This window comes from Pteronotus mesoamericanus, unplaced genomic scaffold, assembly GCF_021234165.1.
Source record: "Pteronotus mesoamericanus isolate MK-2021 breed Mesoamerican mustached bat unplaced genomic scaffold, CSHL_Meso_final contig_65, whole genome shotgun sequence".
In the NCBI taxonomy this organism is placed as follows: Eukaryota; Metazoa; Chordata; class Mammalia; order Chiroptera; family Mormoopidae; genus Pteronotus; species Pteronotus mesoamericanus.
The window spans coordinates 7,568,021-7,575,078 of NW_026555228.1; the positions used below are offsets into that span (position 1 = coordinate 7,568,021).

General features: G+C 40.1%; 1 pseudogene; it reads right to left on the reverse strand.

Moving 5' to 3' along the window:
* Positions 1-5,504: 5,504 nt before the first annotated feature.
* Positions 5,505-6,019, reverse strand: LOC129076848 (poly(rC)-binding protein 2-like; annotated as a pseudogene).
* Positions 6,020-7,058: the final 1,039 nt, after the last annotated feature.

A 7,058-nucleotide genomic window follows, 5' to 3' on the forward strand; every position in this document is an offset into this window, starting at 1 on the left:
AACACACACAACTTCCCCCACTATCAACATTCCCCACCAGAGTAGCGTATTTATTACAATCAATGAACCTTCACTGATATAGCATAATCACCCAAAGTTCATAGTTTACAATAGGATTTACTCTTGGTATTGTACATTCTGTGAGTTTTGAACATTATAAAAATATAATAATAATTGTGCTGGTTATTCTTCTCCTTCCCATATCCCCCCAAGATACATTCTCTACCCTTCTTTGCCCAGTTCTGTACCCCAAGAAGGAGACTACATCACCCAGGTTCCCCTGTCAGATGACTTCTGATTGAGTTCATCCAATGGCAGGGCCCAGCAAGAGATCTGAAGGCAAAAGGAAAGAGAGATTGCAAAAGACTTTCTCTGGTTTCCCCTTGTTTTTAGCACCCTATCTCTGGAAAGTGCTGGGTCTCTCCATGACCACAGATCCTGATAGGTGGCCCCCTTTTCCTTGGCCCCAGCTCTCACTACAGTGCAGAAACACTACTTCTTCCCCTTGTTCCCTTCAGCACAAGAGTGTTAATGGTTCCTTATTGTAGACTCTGGGTACTTCAATATTGCTTGTTGGTACCCTTCACCTGCCCACGAAGTAGTCTCTTCATTGGAATCTGTCCGTTTGAATCTCTGGGCTGAGTTCTGTTTCTTGTTGACATTATCATTCATTTAAATATAACAACAAAAGCAGCAGTAACAACTCAATAACAACTTTCTTGAGTCCTTACAATGTGCCAATTTCTATCTTAATTCCTTCAAAAGTATTGGCTGGATTAAAGGTTAATTTTGAAAAAAGGTACAACTGTGTCTTACATACAGGTATAAAGTGAACACACATTGATTGACAAAGACTCTATCCTTAACCTAACTCTAATCAGGTTCCTCTAAGGCCTTCAGGCTCCAACTTTGGGCTCTGTCCTTGGCCTGCTTATTCAAGAATCCCACTGAGTCAGTTTAGCTAGGATCCCCCATCCTTGGTATCCCACTTCCCTTGATATCTGATCAAATTTCTCACCCTGCCTTAATATCTTATTTCCCTGGTCTGCCTTCTGCAAAAATCCTATCAAGTCTATCAAGTCAGTTTAGCCAGACTCTCTTTCATCTCTGTTGTTTCCTCTTAGTAATTTCTATCCACTAACTGCACTCCCCCCATCCCTACCTTTGGCTATAAATTCCCACATGTCCTTGCATTTGGAGTTGAGTCATCTTTCCCCACCCCTGCAAAACCTCATTGTAGTAATCACCCTGAATGAGGTCTGCCTTAAACAGTGTCAGGAACATTTTTCTTTAACATGGCAAAAGCTTTCCTTAACCGAACTGTACACAAGCTCCTCTGAGCTCTCTTTTTTACTAGGCTTCCTCCTTGGACCTTATCTTTGGCCTGCCTTGCCCAGTTTTAGCAAGAAAACTTCTAAATCCAGTTAGTGAGACTCACCCCCCTCCATCCCTGATATCTCCTAGATATGATCAAATTCCTCACCCCCCATCTTTGATATCTGATCACCCTGGCCTGCCTTCAGCAAGAATCCTGTTAAGTTGTTTTAGCAAGAATCCCTTTACCCTTGATGTCTCCTATTAGTAATTTACTCTCCCTGACCCCCTCAGTCTACTTGCTGGCCATAAGCAGCTATTTGTGGTATTCAGTTGAACCCTATCTCTATCCCCTACTGTGAAAGTATTTACAGCTTTTGAACTAGTCCTGAATAAAATCTTTCTTACCATTTTAACATGCATTAGAATAACTTTTTCTTTAACAATGTAAAGTATTTAACTCATTAATAAGGGAACTAGTACGATGTTAAACCAGTTCAAGGGAGAATCCAAAAAATCAACATATTTATAGATCAGAAATCTTTAAATGAGTATGCAAAGGAAAGCAAAATTGATCTCTTCCATAGTTGGGGAGGGAAGTCAATTGAACCTCTTTTGGACAGAATTTGTGTGTCTATAGACAAGAATTATTTTTTTCAAATACAGAGTTGTAAAATGGCTAGAAAGCAATGAAAGGCTAGAATCATATAACCCTTAACAAAGGTGTGCTCTAGACAACTGCCTGTGTGCCAAATGCAGCCCACTTCCTATTTCTGTAAATAAAATTTTATTGGAACACAGCCACACACATTTTATTTGCGTATTTTCTCTGGTTTCTTGATGCTACGATGGCATAATTGAGTAGTTGCAGCAGTGGCCATGTAGCTCACAAAGCCTAAAGTATTTACTATGTGGCCATTTACAGAAAGGCTTATTGACCTCCCTGCTCTGAACAGTGCATAGTTTTCCACTGAAGCACAATTTTTTCCTACAGCTGATTAAGAAAATACCATTGTTAGCCCCGTTTTACAAGTTAAAAAGAAAAAAGACCAGTAAGTGGTAGAACCTGAACTCTAACCCAGGTCAGTCTGATTCCATCAGTAGTGCTATGATCAGCAAGCAATTTAGCTGACCCTAAGAAAAAAAATATCTCAAGGCTTAAATACATGCCAAGCATCAGAATACCTTAGAGAACATTTCACCTTTAAGAAAGAAAATGTTGTCTTTAAAAAAGTATGTGTTCATATATATGGGGGGGGCAGCAGGAGGCAAGAAAAGAGTGACTGCTTTGATAACTACTTATTCTAATTTTCTTTTATTCCTTGGTGTAAAACTACTTTTACAAGAGCAAAGGAAAATTGCAGCCCCTTTGCAGCCCCTAGTTGTACATCATTGAACAAGGAATTGAGCCAGAAACTGAAAATTATTTCAATTTTGTAGTATTTTCTTTAGAATGTTTGCTCTTTCTGAATCTACCCAGCATCATAGTCCTGTATACTTAGAGCAAGTTAACTTCAGTTGTCACTTTCTTAAATTGTCGACACCTCCCCCCACCCCCATTTATAACATTTTCTTCTCTTTTAAAGCTGTTGAAAGTGCTAGTCTCTGAAAGGGATTAAGTGGGTTAATTAGCATGAAAAAGCCCCTTTATTTAGTCAGTATTTAAAATCTCTAAATACCACCTCCACTATCTGCCCCCCCTTTTGTGAATGGGAAATTGAGATGAAAAACTCCACCTATAAGAGAATGTCTGAGACTGAACCCAGCCAGCCCATTCCCCCAATCAGATTTGGAAATCATGTCTTTAGTATCAGGTTGCATGTGAAATCTTTGTCAAACCTTTTTTTATTTTGTACACGCTCATAAATAATACTTCCCAGAGTATCACTAATAGTCACAAGACACAGTGGGTGAATTTCAATGACTGAATTGCCATGGAGAAAATGAATGGACTGTTAATAGGATCGCTCTCTAATAATAGCTAATTATTAAACTGTAGTGTGGTGGGTGTCACTTCCTTGGTGTGGCAAATTAGATTTGAAGGTGCCAGTGTGAATGTCTCAGGAATATTACATTGCACAGCCCTTTGGAAGGATTCTAAACTTTTCTATAGCCTCCAGCCTTCTCTCCTTTACCAAAGCTCAGGTTTATTTCTATTTTTCATTGGTTGTTATTAGTAGAGGGTATAGCAGACAGTATTGGTTTTCTGCCATATCCCCTTGGTATCCACCTCAGTGACAAAGGCTTTTTTTCCTGCAAACACCTGCACTGCCTTTTCTAGACCTAGGAGCATCTGGGCCCTCCTTCAGGGCAAGGCCAAGATGCTGGAAACTAATCCCACTCCAGGCCCAGGCTGCCCTCATCTAATGATTGTTGTGAGTTGGTGGATATATACCCAGCTGCTTCACCCCTCCATTGGAGCAATGATGAAGTGGGGTAGCTCTGGGGTATGGGACAACAGTGGGCTCTGGGAGTTCCCCAGCAGAACTGAACTCCAGTGACTCTCCCAGTATTTGATAATGTTCCCTTTATTGGCTGCCTCTAATTTCTGTCTCAATATCCCTACTGGTGTTTTCTTAGAATCACCACTTGAGAAATGACTTGCACTCAAATTCTTCTCTTAGGTTCTCCTTCTAGGGTAACCCACCCCAAGACATAAAGTGAATATGAAGACTTTTCCTCACTAATTATTATCAGCCAAGGCAACATTTTATAATTTCTTCTCATGGAACAACTTTGCCAAGTCCCTTGATCTTACCAAATGGCAGCATGTTGCCCTGAAAAAGCCATGAACTTTGGGGTTAGGTTCAATCTTGAGTTCAAATCCTGCCTTTCCCAGTCACTGGCTATTCGACTTGTGTGACGTTGTTCAAGTTATTTTGCCTCAGTAAACCTCAGTTTCTCCACCTATAAAGGAGAGATAATAATACTTCCCTCCAGAATTGTTAAGAGAATTAACTACATGATGTATGTCAACAGTTCAGTACACAGCTTGGCATATAGTAGCAAAAATATAAATGTCAGTTCTTTGACCTCTGATGGGTTGTCCCGCAGTCATTACCAATAGAATGCAATGTTCTTGTTCTTGTAGCTTTTGTCATAGGAGAGTAAAGCAAATGGATACTCAGAGGAAGACTATATCAAGATTCCAAGCTTCATGTGATTGCAAAACAGTAGTAAAAATAACTGAGGAAAACCTTATTTGGTTAAAAAATTTTTCCAGTCCATTTGTTAATTATTTTTTGAAAAGTTTCTGACATTCTAAGGCTAAACTGAATTGTATTTAGTAATCCACTTTTATAGTTCTATGACAAACAAAAAAATTATAAGCAAAAAGTCCCAAATTAAAAAAAAACAGGGAGAAGCTTATAAAACTAAATATGGAACTCAGCTCTAATAGCTGAAAGGAGAAAGGAATTAAAATAATTTAAAATAATAAATGGATGATAAAGTATAAAGAAATGGAAATTTTACAGACTATTTAAAACCTGGAATTGCTGACTATCCAGAAACTACACAGATGGATCAGGGTGGTGAATAGCCAGCAAGGATTGTAGATGAATTTGCATTGTTTCAGATGCTCCCCATGCTACCCATCACTGAGGAAAGCCTGACAGATATTGAACCAGGCTAATGCTGGCAGCAGACCCAATGATAGTAACTTGCTTATCACTAGATCCTTCCTACTGGGTTTGCAGTTTGATCTGTATCCTAGACATCTGGTATATTTTACTGATTTTGCTACCCTAGTGCCCCATTATGAAGCCAATTAAAATGCTTGAGATGATGAGTTCACAAATAGTCTTAGTGGATGCATCCAAACTTGCCCAATAGCCTTTCACCTGTGGAGAGTGGATTCAACATCATTGAATCCAGGGTTGTCATGCATTATAGAAAAACAAGACCTTTGCATTGCCCACAGGGACAGATTGATCAAATGTGGCTAGGAGTACACAGGGGTTAGTGAAGGGCTGGGAGTCTTCTATTTCTTGACCAGGGTGGGTAGTTACAGGGTGGCTGTGGAATGGCATGTGGTTCTTGGATGGTATAGGCCTCCAGAGGAAGTCCCTTCAGGTCATTGTTGAGGCACATGTATGGGGTGGTGTAGGGAAAGCTCACACATTGCTGCTTATTATGTACCTGTACTTACCACCTGCAAAGATGACCAGAGAGCTGCATGGCCTTCAGGGTCAGAGGGACTCCAACATAACCAGACTGATATGTGTTGACACACTCAGTGATGAATTTGGCATGCCAGCAGTTGTAATGGCCTACTCAGTTAAGTTGGGAAGCATGTGCCCTTCCACCTGGACCCGAGCCCCTGTACTTTCTCATCAGATATCTTTGATGTTGAAACCACCTTTCCTAATGAGACATCCACACTGACAGCAGGGACCACTAGGCTCAGGGGTGACGGGGGTGGGGGGGGGGTGGGGGGTGGTCTACTGGTAGGTGTGCTATTGTGCTGATATCCTCTTCCAGTTTGTCAATAATCATAGCAAAGGCTTTAAAGATGGTGTTAATGGGTCTAGCTGAAGTGGTAATTCTCTTAGCACAATTCCTTTCTCAGATGTTGATACACACCTCTTTCCCCACACAGCATCTTAACTGATCCTTCTTTCTTTCTGATGATATTGCCAACTTCCTTTCCATGCATCAGGAGCTGGATGAAGACATTTAATTCACCTTCAGTCATACCCTCCATCCACTGCCGGGCCCTTATCACCTCCCTGTTAATCGCTATTGCTCCTCCTCTGGCCTTCAGCTGTTCCCCTTCCCACCTACTCCCTTTTCTCCTTGAGCCTATGGTTTTTGGTTTTCACCACTACCAGTGACCAAAGACTTGACCATTCAAAGTTCAGCTCCCTGGACATGGAGACAGGTATAATTATTTAAGGAGGCACATAAAGCACTAAGCATAAGGGGAAAGCTACACATAGATTTGATTACATTTAAATGAACTTAAAGCAAGCCTTAGAGTGAGAGAAGATATTCACAACTCCTGTACCTAACAAAGGACTTTTATTTAGAATAAAGAACTCCTATAAATTAAGAAAGAAATAGAGAATAGAGAAATGAGTAAAAGACTTGAGCAAGAGCTGCATAAAAGAGAATATCCAAGTGATTAATAAACAGTAAAATGTGGCCAACCTCATTACTAATCAGAGAAATGCAAATTCAGATTTCCACTATACATTGAATAGATTGGGAAAAATTAAAACACCTGACATTACCAAGTATAACCTAAGGTTTGGAGTGACTGGAACTCTCATACACTGTTAGTAGCAGTGTCAATTGGTACCCTCAGTTTGGGAAAGAGTTTGACATTATCTGTTGGAGTTGAAGATACTTATACCTCTGCCCCACCAATACATACTGTACAATTCCATTTATATAGCTTTCAGAAACAGATAAACAAGTCTATAGTTTAGGTATGCATGCTTAGGTGGCAAAACAATAAAACACTGCAAGGGAGTTACTACCATAAAGTCAGGGAAATGGTTACGTCTAGGGAGGAGGAAGGAATGTGTAACAGGCCAGGAGTACACAGGGGTTAGTGAAGGGTTGGGAGTCTTCTATTTCTTGACCAGCGTGGGTAATTACAAGAGTGGTTGGTCTGAAATAATTCATTATACTGCATGTTTGTGCTTCCTGTACTTTTCCATATATGTGCTGTGTTTCATTATAAGAAAGTTCAAAATTTTTTTCTCAAAGTGTTCTCAGAGAAACATTAATTATTGAGA